At 38.8% G+C, this 22,852-nt stretch overlaps 1 protein-coding gene across 3 annotated transcripts in view; it reads left to right on the forward strand.

The window, feature by feature from the left end:
* The window catches only part of TNNI3K (TNNI3 interacting kinase), a 383,736-nt gene that overhangs the window by 322,084 nt on the left and 38,800 nt on the right, over positions 1-22,852 (forward strand). The gene's annotated exons all lie outside the window — the stretch shown is intronic.

The raw sequence follows: 22,852 nt of genomic DNA on the forward strand, positions 1-22,852 counted from the left end.
CTATTCACCTCTGTAAAGGCCCTATTTCAAATACAGTCACATGAGGCATTAGAGCTCCTACATATGAAATTGGAGGGAGGGAGACACAGTTCAGTCAATAGCAATAGGTGAATCCATAAAAACGAAAAGACTGGTGGTTGCCAGGATATGGGTAGAGAAGGGGGAAATCAGGAAACACTGCTTCTTGGATACAGGGTTCTATTTGGGGATGATGAAAATAGTTTGGAATTAGATAGAGGTGGTGGTTGCAAAATATTGTGAATGTACTAAATGCCCCTGACTTGTTCACTTTAAAATGGTTAATTTTATGTCAGTTGAACTTCACCTCAATGAAAGAAAAAAGCCACAAAAAAGTTTAAGCAAAGGGGCAAGTCAGAAAAAGAAGAAAGATGAATTCAGCCTTCTTCCACAGCAAACTGCCATTTACATGCCCCAGTCCCCACTGGACAGTCTCCTGTATCCTCTGGCATTCCTTGGTCAAGTCACAGGGCTGAGTCTGACATTGATAGGGAGAGAAAATATACTTACCCTCTAGTGGGAGATCCTACAAAGTCATATGGCAAAGGGCATAAGCACAAAAAGCAGAATGATAAGTATAGTCAGCCATGAGAGGAAATATGATTGGTCCCTTTGGATCATATGACCACCTCGAGTCTAAACAAATGTGGTTGGAATGGAGATGGGGTCATATTTCATTCTGTAAATGTGGTTGACAATGACCTGATTGGAATAGGGACCAGTAAAAGCAGTTACAGTGAGCTGGATAGATACCTTTCAAAGTGTATACTGCAACCTATGGAGAATCAGAAAAGGCTAGCTTAAAATCTCTGTCCATCTACACGTACCCAAAAGCATTTGCACATAAGCCATTACACACGTGCACTTACACACACATATGTACATCCACATATTCTGTCAAGATTTTTATTGTGAAGGTGGGGAAAGATTATCTAGTTTTAGCAAGGATCTTGTACCCTCTACAAATTGCTACTAGTGCCTTTTTAGCAAAAGTTATTACATTCCTGGTTTGACAAAAGAGTTGCAGCTACAGCTCTGAAGAGGTGGGAACCTTAATCATTTAGACTTTAATCTATGGAATGTCATGAAATTAAGTACCAGGAGGTCTGATTGATAACAAGGCAAACTGGACACAATTCTTTATTGGATTCCAGTCTCTCACATCATTTCATAAGGAGTTCACAGACCTTAGATTAGGTTGAGTCCCAGCATCATCTTCTAGTTCCACCTACTCTCCTTTTTCTTTACTTGTGGTTTTATTTATTTATTTATTTTTTTTTTTTGAACAGAGGAAAATTTATGTGTCGAACCTGGACTGGTCACTTATGATAATATACATGCTACAATTCCATTCTCTCCAATCATTCCACCTTCACCCTCTCCCACAGAGTCCCAAAGAGTGTTCTAAATGCCTATGTCTCTTTTGCAGTCTCTTATACAGGGTTCAGGTTACCATTTTTCTAAATTCCATATATATGCGTTAATATACGGTATTGATGTTCTTCTTTCTGGCTTACTTCACTCTGTATAATTGGCTCCAATTTCATCCACCTCATTAAAACTGATTCAAATGCATTCTTTTTGATGGCTGAGAAATACTCCATTGTGTATATGTACCAAAGCTTTCTTATCCATTCATCTGCAGATGGACATCTAGGTTGCTTCCATGTCCTGGCTATTATAAACAGTGCTGCAATGAACATTGGAGTACATGTGTCTCTTTCAATTCTGGTTTCCTCGGTGTGTATGCCCAGGAGTGCGATCGCTGGATCATATGGCAGTTCTATTTCCAGTTTTCTGAGGAATCTCCACACTGTTCTCCATAGTGGCTGTACTAGTTTGCATTCCCACCAACAGTGTAAGAGGGTTCCCTTCTCTCCACACCCTCTCCAGCACTTATTGCATGTAGACTTTTGGATAGCAGCCATTCTGACTGGTGTGAAATGGTATCTCATTGTGGTTTTGATTTGCATTTCTCTGATGATGAGGGATGTTGAGCATTTTTTCATGTGTTTATTAGCCATCTTTATGTCTTCTTTGGAGAAATGTCTGTTTAGTTCTTTGGCCCATTTTTTGATTGGGTCACTTAGTTTTCTGGAATTAAGCTGCAGGAGTTGCTTGTATAATTTGGAGATTAATCCTTTATCAGTTGCTTCATTTGCTATTATTGTCTCCCATTCTGAAGGTTGTCTTCTCACCTTGCTTAGAGTTTCCTTTGCTGTGCAGAAGCTTTTGATTTTAATTAGGTCCCATTTGTTTATTTTTGCTTTTATTTCCAATATTCTGGGAGGTGGGTCTTGGAGGATCCTGCTGTGATTTATGTCGGAGAGTGTTTTGCCTACGTTCTCCTCTAGGAGTTTTATAGTTTCTGGTCTTACATTTAGATCTTTAATCCATTTTGAGTTTATTTTGGTGTATGGTGTTAGGAAGTGTTCTAGTTTCATTCTTTTACAAGTGGCTGACCAGTTGTCCCAGCACCACTTGTTAAAGAGACTGTCTTTTCTCCATTTTATATTCTTGCCTCCTTTGTCGAAGATAAGGTGTCCATAGGAGCGTGGGTTTATCTCTGGGCTTTCTATTTTGTTCCATTGATCTATATTTCTGTCTTTATGCCAGTACCATACTGTCTTGATGACTGTGGCTTTGTAATAGAGCCTGAAGTCCGGCAGGTTAATTCCCCCAGTTCCATTCTTCTTCCTCAAGATTGCTTTGGCTATTCGAGGTTTTTTGTATTTCCATACAAATTGTGAGATTATTTGTTCTAGTTCTGTGAAAAATATTGTTGGTAGCTTGATAGGGATTGCATTGAATGTATAAATTACTTTGGGTAGTATACTCATTTTTACAATATTTATTCTTCCAATCCACGAACATGGTATATTTCTCCATCTATTCATGTCCTCTTTGATTACTTTCACTAGTGTTTTATAGTTTTCTATGTACAAGTCTTTTGTTACCTTAGGTAAATATATTCCTAAGTATTTAATTGTTTTCATTGCAACAGTGAATGGAATAGTTTCCTTAATTTCTCTTTCTATTTTCTCATTATTAGTGTATAGGAATGCAAGGGATTTCTGTGTGTTGATTTTATATCCTGCAACTTTGCTGTAATCATTGATTAGCTCTAGTAGTTTTCTGGTAGAGTCTTTAGGGTTTTCTGTGTAGAGGATCATGTCATCAGCGAACAGTGAAAGCTTTACTTCTTCTTTTCCAATTTGTATTCCTTTTATGTCTTTTTCTGCTCTGATTGCTGTGGCCAAAACTTCCAGAACTATGTTGAATAGTAGTGGTGAGAGTGGGCACCCTTGTCTTGTTCCTGACTTTAGGGGAAATGCTTTCAGTTTTTCACCATTGAGGATAATGTTTGCTGTGGGTTTGTCATATATAGCTTTTATTATGTTGAGGTATGTCCCTTCAATTCCCACTTTCTGGAGAGTTTTTATCAAAAATGGATGTTGAATTTTGTCGAAGGCTTTCTCTGCATCTATTGAGATAATCATATGATTTTTATTTTTCAGTTTGTTAATGTGGTGTATTACGTTGATTGATTTGCGTATATTGAAGAATCCTTGCATTCCTGGGATAAAGCCCACTTGGTCATGATGTATGATCTTCTTAATGTGTTGTTGGATTCTGATTGCTAGAATTTTGTTAAGGATTTTTGCATCTATGTTCATCAGTGATATTGGCCTATAGTTTTCTTTTTTTGTGGGGTCTTTACCAGGTTTTGGGATTAGGGTGATGGTGGCCTCATAGAATGAGTTTGGAAGTTTCCCTTCCTCAGGTATTTCCTGGAAGAGTTTGAGTAGAATAGGTGTTAGCTCTTCTCTAAATTTTTGGTAGAATTCAGCTGTGAAGCCGTCTGGACCTGGGCTTTTGTTTGCTGGGAGATTTTTGATTACAGTTTCAATTTTACTTGTGGTTTTAAAATTAATTCTCTGAAGAGCCAGATTTTGGTATTTCCAAAGCATAGTCACCTGAGATTTGTAAAGTGAAGCAGAGATTAAAACAGTGAGCTCTTGGGTCAGACAGATCTGAGGTTCAGTCTTGGCTTTGCTTCTTAACAACTCAGTTAAGTGACCCTGGGCAAGTTACCTAAGTCTTACACCTAATGGTGAGTGGCAGTTTAGTCACAAAGTCCTGTCTGACTCTTTGTGACCCCTTGGACTGTAGCCCACAGGCTTCTCTGTCTATGGGATTCTCCAGGCAAGTATACTGGAATGAGTTGCACTTCCTTCTCCAGAGGACCTTCCCAACCCAGGGATCAAACCCCGTCTCTTGCTTGACAGACAGATTCTTTACCATAGAGCAGCCTGGGAAGCCCCTTATACGTAATACACAGATAATACTACCAGCTGTTAGGATTGTGATTGGGAGAGGCAGTATTGTCAAAAGAGAAAGTGATTAGTTGAAAAATGCTAACAGACCCAAACAAAAGATGCAAGTTCCCATAATGTAGGTAAGTCACAACTTACATAGATGGCTGTGTGGAAGAGAGGCACAGCAGCACTCCCAACTGGGTGAGCTGGGGGTGGAGAGAACACAGCTTCTCTGGCCTAGGAGAACCCAGAAGGTACCAGAAAGTACACCACTACTCCTAAAACTGCCCAAACAGAGTGGGCACAAATCATCAGGTGTTCTGAGATGCTCCCTTTGATATTCTCATAAGGGTTTTTATATCTCCCTGGCCCTTCGAGACAGTTATGGAACCCTGATAAGTGCTTGTCTGTCTGCTTGGCACAAATTTCTTAAAGGCCTAGTACACTCTGAATATTTGCTGTGAGAGTGTGGTGAAGGTCAGTTTGTAGTCATACCACTCCTCAAGAAAGCTCAGTCTTTGGACTGCTTGAAATCACCTCCAGAAATAAAGCACTTAGCTGAGTTGTAAGATGCACCAAGATAGGAATCATGTCTGTTTGATTCATATCTGTGTCCCTAGTAGCTAGCAGTATGATTGGAATGAAGTCAGTATGTAATAAATATTTGTTCCACGGATAGATAAATAAATAAATTGGCTCAATAATTTGTAATTATTATTATTTTGGAGCATAGTCAGTGGATAAGCTTTAATTATTTTCTGTATTCTTTCTGTTTAAACAGCTATAACTACGCACTTCTACGGCATGCTAAGCACTGTTTTAGACACTTTTAATAGTCATTTAAGTAAACCTTAGAAAGGAAGTATTCCAATTTTATAGATAAGGAAACTGAGGCTGAGAAAGGTTAAGTAACTTTACTAAGTTTAAGGAAGCAGAATTGGAATTCTCACCCAGGATGCTCCTGTGCTTTCTGAATTTCTCTGGCACAGGAGGTGTCACTTTTCAGAAGTGTGATGTATTTTGCCAATACTTGTGTTTGCTGAACTTCTTCCTGTGCCTCCTGGAAGTTGGTCAGGGAAAGAATTCAACTACTCGTCCCAAGCCTGTCTTTTCACCATGTGTATATGAAAGACAGAGCACATGAGACGAGAGATCAGTAGGTTCTTAAAGCCCAAGATCCCAAGGATCCATCCAGCAGAGCCATGAATTTAACAGCCTGGAATTCCGTGACTCTTTGGCTGCACATTAGAATCACCTGGGGAACTTTGACAAGTACCAGCGCCCAGGACCAATTAAACCAAAATCCATGGCAATGTCGCCCAGACATCGGAAGCTTTTAAAGTTTCCCAATTGAGTCCAATATACATCCAAGCATGAGAAACACGCTGGAAGAGAATGCTACACTCTAACCTGCCAGTCACTCTGATGGAACTGATAGGATAAACAAAAAAGAAACCTGAGGGCCAAGGTGAAACAGCAGCTGTTACCAAAGGAGACCATTCCGAAGGCTGAGTACCTCTGTGCGTGCATAGTTGCTTCAGTTGTGTCCGACTCTTTGTGATCCTATGGACTGTAGGGTCCTCTGTCCATGGGAGGTTCCCACCCAGGGATCGAACCTGCATTTTCTGCAGCTTCTGCATTACAGGTGAGGATTCTTCACCTCTGAGCCACCAGTAAAGCCCGAATGCCTGTGTGGTCTCTCCCAAAAGTCCTTGCAAGGTTCTAGCAACCTCTGATCTAAGAGACAGCCTAATTCATTACAATCACACAAGGTATGATTTCTAGCCCAGCATGATTTTTTTCTTAAGTAGCAATAAGGTTTGACCTGTATGCTTACTAATGTACATTCCCAATTGTGGGTTCCAGAGCCTTCAACAATATCTTTAAAATGGTGCATTTATTTATTTTTTTTCCCAATTTTGGGGTTATAAAGTTTATAGTCTGTAGTTTTGTAATTCTTGATTAGGTGGGGGTTTTGGTTTTTGTTTGTTTCCACATTTGTTTTAATTATTATCTTCCATTATAAAATAAGTATCAAAGTGGGAAACTATGTCAAATATTTTCTCCGCGGGTAATAGGCATTCATTAATTCCCAAAGAAACCCCAAACTGATGAAGTCTGAGTTTAAGGAAGGCACTCCTGAAGTTCTGCCTCTTTTAAAATATTTTGTGTCTCTAGATATATTTGGAAAACTAAGCATGTGGCACTTGCTCCTCCCACAGGGTATGAAATCTCCCATCTTGTACATGGATTGCATCATGTAAATTTAGAAATGACAAAGTGATACTCAACCTTTCAGATGTGAAAACCAATTAGTGTTTGTGTAGGGCTGGGCTCTGAGAATAGAATGCTATGACCTAGTTAGCTGTCCAGGAGAAGAAAAGCAAAGATACAGAGATTGGAACTGTGAAACAGATTCATTTGGAATTAATTTTTCACGTTACAAAAGGGTCCATCAGAGGATTCCTTTAAATAGCTTGCCCAGTGCACTTAGAATGCAATTCAATTTACAAAAGTTGAATATAAGTTATAAATTTTTAATTTACACATAGTTTTTCCAGAATGCAGCAATTGTATAAAATGATAGCACCACGAAACCTCAGAGGAATTAAAAACAGAAACAGTGATGGGCTCATGTCCTCTCACCGCTGTGGAGCAAGATGTTTATCCAGTAACAGCCATGGTTGGTGTCTCCTCCTCACTACTGAAGGGCAAATACACCTCTTTTTAGTCTACTGCTGCTCCTACATGCTTTTTCATACTGAAATTTTCCCTCAAGCTCCTTAAATGTTCATTTTCTTTCAATCCCTTCTTCATCCCCAATTTCTTTCTCCTGCCAGCTCACCACAATCATTTCAACCCATGGCTCCAACTCTCTTTCTAAACTCTCTCTCTCACACACACACACAAAGCGTTAGCCCCCTTTGTCCAAACCTGGGCTTCCTTTGTCACGCGTGTCTCTAATTTCTCTCACTCCCATCCCAGCTTTCCCATGCCCAAATCTACTCAACCTTCTACTGCCAGCACAATCCTCCTTCTGTAGACTTCCAGTTTTACCACTACCCTACTTTAGAACCATCAACAATTCCACATGGCCTCTAAAATTAAGTGAAGTCATGTCATCCTGAATCCAGAGTCTAAAATGACCAGTGAGACACATTTCCAGTTCTACCTCTCCCTGAACATCAGATGTTCCAGTGGTTCTAGACAATGATCCCATCACTTCTCAAAAAATAGTCTAGAGCTTTGGGAACTATTTTTTTGTGTTTTGGTATTTTTTGTATTTCCCAGTGACTAGGGAGGTACTACTGACGTTTAGTGGGCAGGGTAAGTGTTGAATTTCCTACAAGGCTTTAGAAAGTCCCCCAAAATAAAGAATTATCCTGCACAAAATAACAATACTATTCTTGGTGACACACATTACAGACAACTAGAAGTTCTACTGTTTCCCATGCACACCCTATGTTTAACTGTCAACTGATTCCCATATCCTAGTTTTTAACCTTGACAGCTACCCCCCACACCAAGTCTATAAGAATATGAATCAGCCATCAGTAATATCTCAGTCAGCTTGATCACTATGTCGTGTGAGAGGCTTTACTGGACCTAACTCCTTCCCACTCATGCCTTATAAATGGCCACGGCAGTTCATGCCACTATGCATTTTTATATTGTCTTGTACTATGATTGTTGTTGGGCAGTTGCTCAGTCCTGTCTGACTCTTTACGGCCCCATGGACTTCTGCATGCCAGCTTCCCTTACCTTCACTGTCTCCCAGAGCTTGCTCAAACTCATGTCCATTGAGTCGGTGATGCCATCCAACCATCTCATCCTCTGTTGCCCGCTTCTCCTCTTCTCCCCTTCTCCCAGCTCTTCACATCAGGTGGCCAAAGTATTGGAGCTTCAGCATCAATCCTTCCAATGAATATTCAGGGTTGATCTCCTTTAAGATTGACTAGTTTCATCTCCTTGCTGTCCAAGGGACTCTCAAGAGTCTTCTCTAGCACCACAGTTTGAAAGAATGTATTATGATTATTTTAAATTCCCCATTAGCTCATAATTACTTAAAGGCAGGATTTTTCTTTTCTGGTGCCTACAGTATCTCATTTACAAATGAACTGTATGTGATGAATGTTAAATATTTTTAACTATAATAAATTAGAGGAATCATTAGTTGGGTTATGAACACCATGCTTTCACTTTCTGAAATTTGACTACAACTGTGACATTCAGAGTTTTGACCCTTACCTTCTTATCAAATTCAAATTTGTTTTTGTCCAAAAGTTACAAACCACCAGTTAATTCAAGCTTCTTTCCATCCCACCCCCTCAATATTAGGGTAATAAATGTCTGCCTATTTCTTTTTAATAAACCAAAGAATAGAACTGGGTGCTGGAAATGAGTGAAGAGAGAAGGGATTGACACTTTTATTCCCATTGTGTTTAAAAAGGGGAGATTGCTTTGAGTTGAGGTAGTTGAGAAAGGTTTCACTGAAGAGAGAGATGACAGAAATATAGTTTAGGTAAAAACAAAACAGGATGAACAGATGTGAAATGATGACGATGAACTTTCTTTTCCTGTTTTTTAAAAAGAATAATCATCTCTTTCCCAATGACCTGTAATAATAGTTCTTTCACATATCAAGGGTCTATATTTAGAAAGGTCTGTTTTAGTTTGTCTATTCTTTTCTGTGGGGATATTTGTTTATTCCTGTGACAGTTATATGCAATTTTAATTACAATAGCATTGTTAAATTCTTGATATCTGATAAGGTACATCCCATCCTGACTATTCTTGATTATTCTTGACTTTTTTCTCTTCCATATAAATTTTATAATCAGCTTGCATTTTTCTCAAAATCATAAGCTTTTGATTATAAGTATTTTAAATCTGTAGTTCAATTTGGGAAGATATTACATCTTTATGATATTGAGTCTCTGTTGCCCTGAATGTGGTGTTTTTGCATTTATTTAGATGTTCCTTAATATCTTTTAGTTAAGTTTTATAATTTTCTCTGTGAGATTCTTATACCTTTTGCCATATTAACTCATTGTTTTTGCTGAAATAATTTGAATTCATTGCTACCATATTATTTTATTCTCTCTAGGTTTTTTCCTCTATCCTTTTCTTGTTTTCCTTTGGATTATTTGAATAGACACACTGGTTTTCTATTCCTTAGGGGGTGTCCTAGAAACTTAAGTATATTAAACTTAATAAATTTTATGTTCATTTATTTTTCTTACTCTTAAGCAAAAGAGAGAGCTTAGAGAATTTTCGTCTCATTCATTCCCTCCTGAATTATATATTTCTGTCCAATATTTTATTTTCATCATGGTTTTTCTGATTCCACAGTCTAAGTATTATTTTGGTTTTTACACAGCTATAGTTTATTTAGATTTGCTTATATATACTCTTTCATTATTCATTATGCTTACATTTTACACTATCTTCCTAGATAATTTTCCTTTTTCTCAAATACATCTTTAAAAATTCTTTTAACATGACTCTATTATTAATAGAAGTAAACATCTGAAAACACCTTTGTTTTCCCTGTCTCCTGAAAGATATTTATAGGATTTAAGGTGTTTAATTAATTTTCCCCTGCACCTTTAAGATGCGTTTCTACACCTTTGTTGTTGCTGCTGCTAAAATATCATCCGTGAACTTAATCATCATTTTCTTATTTTTAATCTGGACTTTCTAATTGCTGTTAGAATTTTGTCTTTGGTATTGTACAGTTTAACTATGTTGTATATAGGTATGGATTTTTTTTTAATTTCTCTTGCTTTGAACTTATTAGGTATCCAGAATATGAAGATTGATATTTTATATAAATTCTGAATAACTCTCATTCACCACCTCTTCTTATATGTCTTTACCCCATCTCTTTATTCTCTCTTTATGGAATTCTAATTAGATGTATTTTAGATCTTCCCACTCTGTTTTCCACATTTCTCACTCTTTTTTAAAATATATTTTCCACCCTTTATTTTCTCTGTACTGCTTTCTGGTGACTTCTTCAAATCTATCTAGTACCCTTGGTAGCTGGATCTAACATGCTGCTCTCTTCATTGCAATTCTGATTCAATTCATTTCTAATATCTACTTCAATCCTAGAAATTGTATACTTTTTTCAATTTGATTAGACTCTTTTGAAAATCTGTTTCTTCTGCACACTTCTATTTTTTCACACACACATTTTATATTCTATCATATATCTGAATATCTTGTTTCTATATATAAAGTTTTTAGATATAATTATGTAGCTTATTGTTTCTGATAATTCTTGCTCTTTATTTTGTCATGTAAGCATCATGAGAGCATGAACTTCTCTCCTTTTGGATGCTGTGTCTCCAGTACTTAGAACAAGGTCTGATAGGTGCTAAATACCTACTTGTGGAATTAATGAATGATCATGACAGGTCTCACAATATTATTCCATTTCATCTTTAGAATTATCTTAATAAAGTTGGCCTCCTGGTTTCCATTTTCCAGATAAAACAAACTGAGACTCCAATGATTTAGGTAATTTGAATGAAACTGTATAGAGAGAAAATGGTAATTAATAGTTGAACCTGGGTCTGTCTGTAGTGTAATGTAGTGTTTCCATTACATCATGCTGTCTCTGAGACTCTGCTTGGCCAACATGTTTGAACTATCTTTAAGAAGCAGAAACTTCTAACCTCTGCTTTGGGCTTTGACGATGATCAGCAGGGAGCTATCCAGAGTACTGAACTACCTCCCTCAGATGCTCTGTCAGCTTCAGTGGAACATATAGCACACTCTCAGTCCATGGCCAATACAGCTTTTGACTGAAGGAAAAATTTCCCTTCTCACTCTGACTACCTCTGATAATAGCCACTTTATCTCAGCTTATGTCTGCTCATAACAGTCCTTTATAATCAGCTGCCTGCACTGATACATGCCTAACCTGAACCAAACAAATTCCACATCTGCTGCCTCATTCACCAGCAGGCCATGGCCTAACCCTGCCCTCTATCTTCTTTAGTCACGTCTCTGGAAGCCAGCCTTCCCTGGCCACATTTCTAGAAGCAGCAAAAACTAATCAAAACATACGAAAAGATAAACTCCTTCCTTCTAAATATTTGGGGACCAGTTTTGAAGATAACTCTACTTCAATATGGTTTGTTTATTGAATTAAGTACCTTGTAAAAACCAGACATTTTCTCTCATTATATGTATTCTCTATTACAGTAGTCAATTGAATTCACTGTAAAAAAATATTTTAGCTGACATTTTTGTGCAATGAAAAATCTATTCAGAGATGAGGGTTTCCATGAGTTTTTCAATCCTAGAAATGAAAAGAAATACTGCACTTTCACTCATAAATACAATGAAGGCCCAGAATCTTTTAGCTGACTCTACATATCAATTTCAAAATTTATAAATTTAAGGAAATAATAAAAAGATAGCATCTTTCACTTTCTGGACTGTCTTTTACTTATTAAACATTGTGTGTACAAAAGAACTCAGTATGTATCAAAGCATCTCAGTTCACCAGCATCTTCTGAGCTTGTAGAAAGAGTCACCTAACTCATTTGACTTAATTCTATGGGCCTTGCTCACATTGTCTGTATAATGAGTAGAGTAAGAAGTTGCTTGCCTAATCTAGGTACGAGGCAAGTTTTTTCCTCAGGATGGTTCTCACCTCTGGGATGTATAATTTTTATGACACTCACTTGCTGAAGGTCAGATATCAAGCTCATTAAGGGTCTGTGCTGGCAAACTATAAAAGCCAAAGGAGAGCAGCTGGAATCTAAGCACGTGCCATGATGCCTGTCAGTTGCCTTTTATCTCTTTCTTTTTAAGCTCAAAACTGCCCATACATTTTTTCTAATTAACAAAAACAGAAAATTTCTTAATGTCATGGGGTATGTGGTTGAGAGAGGAAATACATAGCTATGCACGTTAATGTGAGGGTGTGAACACACTTGTTATATCTTCTCATTATGTCCCTGAATGTCACCTAGTAAGGGGGGAAAATTAAAGAAAGCAGAGAGGTCTTGCAGGAAGTTAAAACTGTTTCCATAAAGGTCAAAAAATAAGCACATCCATCTGTTTATATTTACAGAAAACCTCTTCACCACAGCCCTAGGTGCCACACCCAGAAAACACTAGTGAAATAAGAAAACAATTCCCAGATGAAAACAAACACACAAAAAATGAAAGATGGAAGACTTTAAATTGATTGCTGGTGTCCTCTGAATCTCTTGCTGCTGATATCCTACCATCGATCAAAAATGGAAACAGTCTGTTCTGAAATGAGCCAGATCTCAATGTAAGAACTTCCTTTCAGCTTCTGTGGACCTACGGCGCTTGTGTTGGTAGCCTTGCTCTTTAGCGCCACCTAGCATTCAGTTGACAAAGCACGGTTGAGGCCTTCAGCCTTCTGACTGCTGTGCTGAAGAGGCTTAGAGATTTCACCAGAGGCATTCAGCTTTAAAGTTAGGACCACGTGAAAAATGTCAGTCCTTCCCTTCAGTTCCTTGACTTTAAACCACCCATAGTTTGAAATAGCCTTTCTCCATAAAAAATTGTAAAAGAAAGAACATCAGACAAAATATTCTATTCCAAAGAGGAAGTGAGGAAAAACAGGAAATTAATAAAAGTGAAGCTATGAGAAGAGCCCTACGTATATCAAATTGGCATATAAGCTTTTTTTAAAAAAAGCTTGGAGGACCTGAATTATTGTCAAGCATAAATGATTTACACAAAAAGAGTGAGGGCGTGACCTATGTAGGTTACAACATATGCACTGAAGAGAGAAATATGTGGCTCGCACCACGGCAACTTTGATGCTGTAATCTCATTTTCTTTTCTCTCCTTCAGCAGTGCTAGTTAGCAGCTTAAAATGGGTTCCCTCGTAACCCAAAGGGCGAGCCAGAGTGCATGTCCCTCTTCAAGCGTTTTGTAATACCAATTAACTAATTCCCAGCCACAGGAAGGGAACCTGTAAAGATTCACCCGAGGCAAACTGCTAAATAAATGGTGACAGATTTCTCAGTTTTCAATTAGATGATTGACATATTGGGACAATGAACAGCCTGATTTCTAATGATAAGAATTTTATGAGTTTTTCATTCCTGGAAATGAAGAGGAACGCTGGTCCTTCCTTCATTCATAAACAAAAGGAGGGCCCAGACCCATCCTTGCCTTCATCAAAGCACACAGATCCTGCCTTTGGCAATAATTGTTTGTGCACGACCAATAGTAAGACCTGGCCCCAAAACGCTGCTTCTGAGACTGCTGCTGCTCTACTGAAATGTCTGACAGGACACAGCACAAGGGCCAAAGAGAAAAACCAGCCTAATTAAATCTGCAGAGGCAGCCCTGTGCACTGTTCAGCAGCCCTGACTCCAGCTCCAGCCCCGCCCTGCTCCCTCCTGACTCCAGTGTTTGTGCTTCGAATCTCTTGCTAGCATAGCAACTGTTGCTATGTTTGCAGTAATAAGAAGTGGGTGATGCTGGTATCTCAGTAATGATTCAGATACAAGAGCAGTGATTTCTAAATAGATTTCTGAAGCAGCTCTTTCATTGACACTGCACATTTTAACAGGTTTAATTCCTCAGAGTTTCTTTTCTTTTCACCTTTCCTTCTTCCAAGTGGACTGAATCTAACCCTCATATAATGCAGAAATATCCTTCCTTCTACTTGCCAGTATTTGAAACAGAAAATTTTTCACTAGAGAAAACATATCACAAGTCATTGTTTCTTATTATCTCCTTGAAAACCATGAGATTGAGATTTTCTTAGTATTTAGGTAAGCAGTTAACCTGAAAAAAATCATAACCTAGGAAAAGAAAAAGTTCCTATGTTAACTGAAGTGGAATGAAAAATATCTACCATTAATATTTGTGATATTACCTAAGCATTTTCTAATGAGCAGCTCTTTTAAAGGCCTTAGTTGCAAAGAAGTACCAAAAATGCACAAGTAGAATATATTTACCCTCTTAATCCTTTCACAAAGTGAAGTGAAAGTGAAAGTTGCTCAATCACGTCTAACTCTTTGAGACCCCCATGGACTATATAGTCCATGAAATTCTCCAGGCCAGAATACTGGAGTGGATAGCCTTTTCCTTCTCCAGCGGATCTTCCCAACCCAGGAATCGAACCCAGGTCTCCCACATTGCAGGCAGATTCTTTACCAGCTGAGCCACAAGGGAAGAGACAACAACAACAAAAAATTAAATCCTGCTTTGGCCTTAATCAGGCATCTATTAGCCAACCTGTGTTAATGGCCCCCCTACATGTCCCTGGATGCTTATACAGCCTAGGCCCCAGGAGAGAGATGATGGAGATAAGCCATGTGCACTGATAACAGTGGTAACCTGGTCAAAAAAGCAAAAGACACATTGTGTGCTTTGATCACTATGTTCCAGACACTATTGTACATTTTTTTGTATGCCAGTCACATCACAACTCTTCTACAAGTTAGGAGTTATTTATCAGTATTCTACAAATGAGAAAACTGGAGCACAGAAAACATAAATGATCTTACCAGAGCTTTGCAACAAGTAAACAGCAGGGCCAAGATTGAGCCTAGATCAGCCTGACTCCAAGTCTTATGATCTTTTCACTACTTGCTGAGCAGCTGCAGTGTGAGACAGAGGGCTGCCCTCATACTAATCAGCTGTGTGGCATGGGCAAGTCCCTTCCTGCCCTGAGTTTCAGGATTCTCATCTGTTCTAGGCATGTGAACTGGACCTTGCTAAGGTGCGGGCTACAGACCAGCAGCTTCAGCATCACCTAACTTGTAGACAGAAAATGAATAAGGTAAGAGTGGCTTAAAGAGCACATTAGACCAGACAGATTTAATATATATAAATCAAATTCCAGCTAAAAGTATCAGAATACACATTCTTTTTCAAGTACACATGGAACACTCTCCAGGATAGATCTCATGCTGGACAAAATAAGTCTCTGTAAACTTAAGATTGAAATCATATCAGGCATCATTTCTGACTATAACATATGACGCTAGAAATCAACTACAAGAGAAAACAAACAAAAAAACCCCACATGGAGGTTAAACAGTATGCTACTAAATAACCAGTGCAGCACTGAAGAAATCAAAAAGCAAAAAAAAAAAAATACATGGAGACAAATTTAAATGGAAATACAATGATCTCTGGGACACAGCTAATTCTTAGAGAATTGCAAATCAAAACTATAATGAGCTATCATCTGGTACCTGTCAGAATGGTTATTATCCAGAAATCCACAAACAGTAAATGCTGGAGGGGGCATGGAGAGAAGGAAGCCCTGCTACACTGTTGGTGGGAATGTAAATTTATGTAGCCACTATGGGTTTCCCAGGTGTCTCAGTGGTAAAGAATCCGCCTGAAAATGCAGGAGATATGGGTTCGATCCCTGAGTCAGGAAGATACCCTGGAGGAGGAATTGGCAACCCACTCCAGTATTCTTGCCTGCAAAATCCCATGGACAGAGGAGCCTGGAGGGCTACAGTCCAGGGGGTCACAAAAGAGTTGGACATGACCTAGCAACTAAACAACAACTACGGAAAATAATACAGAGGTTCTTCAGAAAATTAAGAGTAGAACTACCACACAATTTGGCATTTTCACTTCTGAGTATTTACCTGAAGAAAATAAAGGCACTAATTCAAAAAAGATATATGCACCTCTGTGTTAATTGCAGCATTATTTACAACAGCCAACAAGTGGAAGCAACCTAAATGTCCATAGATGAATAGATAAAGAAGACATGGTGTATACACACAATGGCAGGTTACTCAGTCATCCAAACAAGTGTAATCTTGCCATTTGCAGTACCATGAATGGATCCTGGAGGGTATTATGCTAAGTGACATTAAGTCTGACAGAGTAAGACAAATGCTGCATTATCTCCCTTTTATATGGAATTGAAAAAAACAACACAAAACAAAATGAAAATAGAGATACAGAGGTATGGTTTTAGAAGGGAGGGGCTGGGAGTTGGGCAAAGTTAGTGAAGAGGATTAAGAGGTACAAGACTCTAGCTATATAATAAATAAGTCACAGGGATGTACTATACATCCTGAAGAATGTGGTCAATAATATTATAATAACTTTGGATGGGGACAGATGGTTATTAGACTTACCAAGGTGATCATTGTGTAATGTACGCAAAATGCCAGATCGTTATGTAGTAATACCTGAAAGTAGCATAATATTGTATATCAATTATATTTCAATAAAAGAAAAAGAAACAGGGCTTGTGGGAAAATATCATAGAGAAGTATCCAAGGGTATAGTCCCTTGAGCTCATGTTATCCCTCAAAATGATCTACTCTATTGAAGGATCCTATGCTTTTCCTCTCTGAATATTTAAAAGAAAAATGAAACAGGGAATATCTGGGTGACTATTTAAGGATGAAACTTCCCCTCTCTGACCTGAGAAAAAACTTTGTTTGAAAGGGAAAGTATCCCCTCAGACCTGAGAAGAGGTTTTGTTTGGAAGATAAAGTGTCTGGAGCTGACCACTATCTTGGCCCTAGAAAGATGGCCCTTTTCTCAGCTTCCACATGGGGAAAGAGGAAAGTCTCAGAAAGTGCCAGATTTGTCTATCCTCAAAATGGCGTCTGGATAACGTATAGGAAGTGGGAAGGACAAGAGATGATACTCTTCCTTGTCTACTCAATACATCACTGGTCACCTAATACCTAGTTAGCGTTCTGCTCACACTGATGTATCAAACAGGCAAGCTCTCAACTGAAGATAACAGAAAACTCAGTTGTTTAATAAAACGGGTTCATTTTTCACACATAACAGGAAGTCTGAAAGGAGATTGTTATGGGAAACGATACTGCTGCTTAATGGGCCTTCAAAGACCCGGGTTACTTTTTTTCTTCTTCAGCACATTGACCTGTCGTTTTCATATTTGTGGCTCCTTGGTCACAAAATGACTGCAACAGCTCCAGGTATCATGCCTTCATTTAAAGCAGGCATGGGAGCTAGCTTGTACCAGCATGTTTTTCTGTCCTATACCCTTTTAGCAGGAAATGAAAAGCCTTCTGGGAATATTGACAGTTAGCTCATGGTGAGAATCTGGCCTGGCACAGGTGTCAGGAGGAAGAGGATGATTTGCTGACAGTGGAAGTGGGAGCTGTGTGCTACCCTAGAAAAGGGTAAGCATTTTAGAGCCAGAGATACCTGTGTCAAATCTCAGTTCTGCCTCCTAAACACAGTGTGAACTGGGCCTGGGTTTACCAAAATAGTTACCATGATATTACCTTGCCTGGTTTTTGCAAGGATAGGAGAAGATACATACAGAACATTTAATATCATCCATACGAAGTTTGTGTTATTTGTTTTAAACTAGGGATAATTGTTCACTGTTTCATAGTTCTACCAAGAGATGGATAAACCTTTCTGTGGCTGAGAAGCAAAAGCCTGTGTTTGCCAGGAATTCAGAATTCTAATTCAAGCACCCTCTTCTCCTTTTTATCACTTATTCTCTTTGAGATAGTAGAACAGTTCTTTTTCTCATTAAATAGCAGCTTTACCCATAAATTTCTCATAGGTTTTCTTCTCCTTCTACACTACTTGTTTGTCAAATTCAACAGTGTTGACCATTTCCTAGTCAAGTTGCCATTTGGATTAAAGTCAAGGTTTCTGAATGTTTTCTAGCCAACAGCTATTTACATGAAATTACAGAAATAAGGATTTCAATTTTTCTTTCTTTGAAATCCCTGAAAAGAAAACCGTAGTTAATTGTAAATGTGCCTGCTAAATGCTACAGCATTACATGAAAATGGAGATTTAAAATGCTTTAAAAACAACACATCTAAATATACTGTTTCTACCCAAATGAGCATTTTTCATTCTATATATATATAAAAAATCTTATTGTTCAGGGTAAGAGGAGACTTACACTTTTTTCTTCAATAATATTTCACCAAATCAACATAGAGAAATACAATTATGGAATCATAAAATAAGTAAAATAAAAATTGATGACAAAACGCAATGTCAAAAAGTTGGTTGTTGTTTTTGATGAATGTTAAGGAATAGAGTGCTTGACTGTGAAAGATACATGTAAACTACTCTCTGATACTGAGCGGTCTGAACTTCATTTTTTTTAAACAACGTTTCTGCTGCTTGTTCATTTGACTATTTTCCTTCTTTTTTAAATGGTGGGCAGTTAGAGTTTAGAGACTACTTATAAAAGTTAAGCTACTTTATTGTCCTCCAGATTTTTACTTCCTGAGATCTTTAGCACAAAGGGCGATAAATTCTCATCCATTTCTTATAGCTGGCTGCAAGGAGAAAGGAGAGATAATTGAAATATTATCAGGTTTCTTGTATTGTTTTTCAGTTGCTGACCACTAAATTAGGCCAGCACCTTAAAGTATAATTTGTCCTGAAGTATAAAGATCTATGTGTTACATTTGTTTAAATGCCTCTTTATCTTAGAGAAACAGATAAAGATGCTTGAATAGTGTACCAGGTTTAATTGAATATGGCTAGAATTGGAAAATTCGTGGAATTAGTGTTATTCACAAATATGTGTTGGGCTCCTATTAGGTACACAGAACTACATCGGGTCCTATCTGGAGAACCTCCCGTATTTTGACAGCTAGGTTTGTATACAGACGCTCGGCAAATTGAATACATTATCATTTGTTCTTTTCTCCCTCTTTGTCTTTCCCTTTTTTCTTTATTTAAAGGATCGACAATATTTTACACATAGACGAGAAGAACCCAATGCATGTGTCATGTTCCCTTATTCCTCTAGCCTCTTCATTTATGGGGCTTGACTCTATTACTCTTTGTCTAGATTTTCCACTGGAGATGCATTCATCTAACATTTTTTAAGCATCTGCTATGTGCCAGATTCTGTAATGGACATCGCAGAAGAAAAGACAGGGAACATATCTTACTAGTCCTGAGAGAGTTCAGTCTAATGATGAGGTCAGAGAAACAAATAGGAAGACAAGTACTGAACCAGGTGTAGGATGCCCCGGGAGTCTGGGAAGGGTCAGAGGAGGTTACCTGAAGCCAACTCTACTGAACTTGAGTTTGAGGGAATCAGTCAAGCAGAGGAGGGAAGAAAATGTGTAGCAGGGAAAGGAAGCAGTAGGGACAAAGGTGGCTGTGTGATGCATTTGGAAAATAGCTCAGGAAGGAAAGTTATGACCAACCTGGATAGTATATTAAAAAGCAGAGACATTACTTTGCCAACCAAGGTCCATCTAGTCAAGGCAATGGTTTTTCCCGTGGTCATGTATGGATGTGAGAGTTGGACTGTGAAGAAGGCTGATCGCCGAAGAATCGATGCTTTTGAACTGTGGTGTTGGAGAAGATTCTTGAGAGTCCCTTATACTGCAAGGAGATCCAACCAGTCCATTCTAAAGGAGATCAATCCTGGATGTTCATTGGAGGGACTGATGCTAAAGCTGAAACTGCAATACTTTGGCCACCTCATGCGACGAGTTGACTCACTGGAAAAGACTCTGATGCTGGGAAAGGTTGGGGGCGGGAGGAGAAGGGGACGACGGAGAATGAGATGGCTGGATGGCATCACGGACTCTGTGGACATGAGTTTGAGTGAACTCCGGGAGTTGGTGATGGACAGGGAGGCCTGGCGTGCTGTGATTCATGGGGTCGCGGAGAGTTGGACACGACTGAGCGACTGAACTGAACTGAACTGAACTGACAGCAGAAGAGATACATGGAGAGTTAAATTGAGCAGAAATAGAAATATGAACATTGAGACAAAGTTCATTATCCAAGGAATATTGGAAGGAAGAGAACAGCTTTCCTTTGTGTAGCTTCACTTTCAGTCACTAAGACCTCAGACTCTTCATCCAGACAGCGAGCGTGTACGGCTTTGGGAGGGACTGATTGCAGCAACCAGTTGTCTTCATTGAGATTACACTGGAGCATGTCTCTAAATTCCGAGTGACTCTGAATGAATATGATTTCAGTAGCTGTGTATAGAATAGGTCATTGGAAAGACTCAGGTAGGTAGAGAAAATGCGCTGATACAGATGATATTTGAGTGACATAGACACAGTAAAGTGCCACCAGGAACTCAAGAGTGGGCCCTGGGACTATACACACCAGTCAGCGTTGCAGGGGTGGCTCTTGGCATTCAGCTAGTCCTGTATTGATGACACCACGCACATGATCTTCTGTTTGTGAGGCTGTCTCCTTAAATGGTGACGAATGGGAAATGAAGATGCAAGGATCCAGGCATCATGATTTTACAAAGAAAGAAAGAAAGAAATTAACTTACCCAAAGGTTCCATAGCTTATGGTTTTCTCATCTCCACATTGAAAAGTGGATGATGAAACAGACCTACTGAGTTAACTGCCCAGCATCTCAGCCATATGCCTTAGTCCTCTTTATAAGCCTCTCTACTCCCACACTACTTCCATCTGCCTTCATCCTTTCAGCGCCTAGAATAGCACCTGGCACATGGTGGTTCCTCATCAAAAGTTCATTGAGTGAAAGAACCAACACCTACCACTGACAGAGTGCTATTTATACTGTTCTGTGTTCCCTGTTGGGAGCTTCATACTATGTCCTTCAAAATGGGCATTCCACTGCAGCAGGCCTCACTCCACATGGAAAACTTTTCTCTTAGCAAGCCTTATGACTGGGCAGACTGCAAGAGCCCAGAGTCAGCCTTTTCTGCCTCTCATCCAGGAAGATGTCTCACCGTGGAGCACCATAGATGACTTTGCCATCTTATGATCATTACTCATGACAAGACACCAGAAGCTGGAAACACTCTTGACTCTTTAAAATGGATGCTCGTTTGGGACGGAAGGATTTTGTTGTTAGATCAGCTGAGTACGTGGGTTGCTCTATCAGTATGGTTTGACTGGCCTGAGATCACAGCAGAGGTGCCTGAGATGAGGAACTGGATGTAGAGAGAGAGTTGACATGACCCTTGGGAGGGTCATATGCTTTTCCAGTTCATGTCCTCCGCCAACATTTATTGAGCACTTATAATGGGATTTGGGAACCTACTTGACTAAGGCCCCATCCCTTCTGTCAATGAACGGATGATTTTAATCCAATGCATTAAGTACTCTTGTCAGAGAGAGTCCATGGAAAGGTGGAGATACAGGGGCACTGAGGATCTGTGAACCTGACAGTGACTGTCTTATGACATTCCCTTGGGAGAAAAGGTTTGTGCAGTAGGCACGTGCCTCTTCCACACCCTCCACATCTGCAGAGAATTTTGCATTCTCGCTGCAAGAGTAATTCCTTTTCTGTCCCTCCTTTTTCTTTTCTTACCCCTTTTTTTTCTAAACCAAACCTAAGCAAGTCTACATTATCCAGAGGCAGCTGGTGCTGCAATGTGGGCATGTTAAATGTTTAACATCTTGTCACTTGCAAAACTGATGGAGTCATCCTTTTTGTTTCAGAGTTTCGTGTTTAGGGGTTGAAAAACTAGATTGATGAGCATTACCAGAGAGAAATATTTTTTGAGAAGTAAGTGAAGCTGATGACACATTACTTTACAGTTTAGTGAAATTCAGCAAATCTAATTCTATTATCCTGTCAAAGTCTCACAAAAGGGAGACCTGAAAGCATATTTAAGATGAATCTTTAAAGATTTCAGAAACCACACCACATCTGCAAAAATCAGATGCATCTGGTGCTGACAGACCTTTGTTTTTTTATAGACTAAAGGGAGTAAATAATCTTCCAACAACTAATTAAGTTTAAATAAAGTTATCTTGGTGACACAGTGCCTGCCTCTTCTCCCTTGAAAAAGATATTCAAGCAGTAAACGATAACCATGGCTTTTTTTAATTCAAAGGCTTTTCAAAGTTTACATGGCCAGATTTACCCAGGCACACCAAAATAGAAGTTTCCTTTCTGAATCAGAGAACAGAGTACTGCAAAGCAGATTTTATAGAGCACATAAAACCAGATCATTTAGGTCCTTGTTGCATTTTCACAATCAAGTATGAGATATGGTCTAATACATACATTCTTGCCAAAATGTCAGGAGTGAGTGTTTTAAAGCATTTATTCACAACTCTATGTCTTTTTGAGGTTCACTGGTTGACAAACTGAAAGGGCTTTATCACACTTTTGACAATTGGTGTGATTGTGTGTATACCTGTACTGAAATGTTCATTATTCATTTTTAGTAGAAATTGCTTTTTTTCCTCTCTCTGCTATTTAATAATCTGTCATTAAAGAAGGAAATTCTCAGTGGAATTTATTGAGAACTTACTTTGGACTAATGTAATATTCCTAGCTGCCTTGTATATGTATCTCCACGGTGAATGACAAAGCTGATCCAAACAGGATATATGCCCTGAGACAGTAGGTAGGGAAGCTGGGGTTGGCCTCAGCCTGTCTACTCTGACATCCCAAAGCTCATGTGTGTTTTTTGCAGGGATAGCGTAAGAAATTCCCTTTGAAACTCATGATGAAAACAATGTCAAGGCTATGATTTTAAATGTGAAAGGGATGTCCCAGGTTGAGTTGTGTCCCCAAAAAATATATGTTGAAATCTTAACCC

This window comes from Moschus berezovskii, chromosome 4 (genome assembly GCF_049115385.1).
Source record: "Moschus berezovskii isolate FMDL1 chromosome 4, NW_MosBer_1.0, whole genome shotgun sequence".
NCBI classification, from domain to species: Eukaryota; Metazoa; Chordata; class Mammalia; order Artiodactyla; family Moschidae; genus Moschus; species Moschus berezovskii.